Below are 721 nucleotides of genomic sequence, written 5' to 3' on the forward strand. Positions count from 1 at the left end.
GGGAATGTTTCCAGAATGAGATTTTCTGCAGCGGAGTGAAAATCTCATTCTAGAAACATCCCCAGGCTGTGGCTAAGCCATGTCTCAGCAATATCCATTCTTTCAGGAGTGCTAGTTCTGCACGGTTCGCAGGAGAGCTTCTGCAAAATTTGGAAGGTAGGAGACGAGATACTGGCAGAAGTAAAGCTGTGAGGACCGGGCGTGAGTCGTGCTTGGGTAGCTCAGTTGGTAGAGCACTTGCCCGCGAAAGGCAAAGGTCCCGAGTTCGAGTCTCGGCCCGGCACACAGTTTTAATCTGCCAGGAAGTTCCATATCAGCGCAGAGTGAAACTCTCTAGAATGAGTTCATAATGCTTGTCTTCGTGCTTGCCAAACCATATCTTGGCTAGTAAGGCCCGTTAGATCTCTCCCAAATTGAGAACGTTTGGAGCCTTATGGGCAAGGCCCACCAACCATCTCTGGATTCGAACGATTAAACGCACTAGTTAGACGCACTTTGGCACGATATCCCTCAGGAAGACATCCTACAACTCTATCAATCAATGCCGAGCCGAATAACTGCTTGCACAAGCGCCAGATGTAGACCAAGTCGTTACTGACTTGCACTATTTGTGAAGCTCTTTATCTTGAGGACACCATCCACTGTTTCTGAAATTGTAATCATTTGTTTGTCTGCACACGTACTTTACATCTACCGGTTTCCATACATTCGTATAACTCTT

General features: G+C 47.0%; 1 non-coding gene across 1 annotated transcript; it reads left to right on the forward strand.

Moving 5' to 3' along the window:
• Positions 1 to 209: 209 nt before the first annotated feature.
• Positions 210 to 284, forward strand: Trnas-cga (transfer RNA serine (anticodon CGA)). Its single transcript has one exon. It is a non-coding gene; the product is annotated as a tRNA-Ser (tRNA).
• The last annotated feature ends 437 nt before the right edge of the window (positions 285 to 721 follow it).

This window comes from Schistocerca serialis, chromosome 7, assembly GCF_023864345.2.
Source record: "Schistocerca serialis cubense isolate TAMUIC-IGC-003099 chromosome 7, iqSchSeri2.2, whole genome shotgun sequence".
Lineage (NCBI taxonomy): Eukaryota > Metazoa > Arthropoda > Insecta > Orthoptera > Acrididae > Schistocerca > Schistocerca serialis.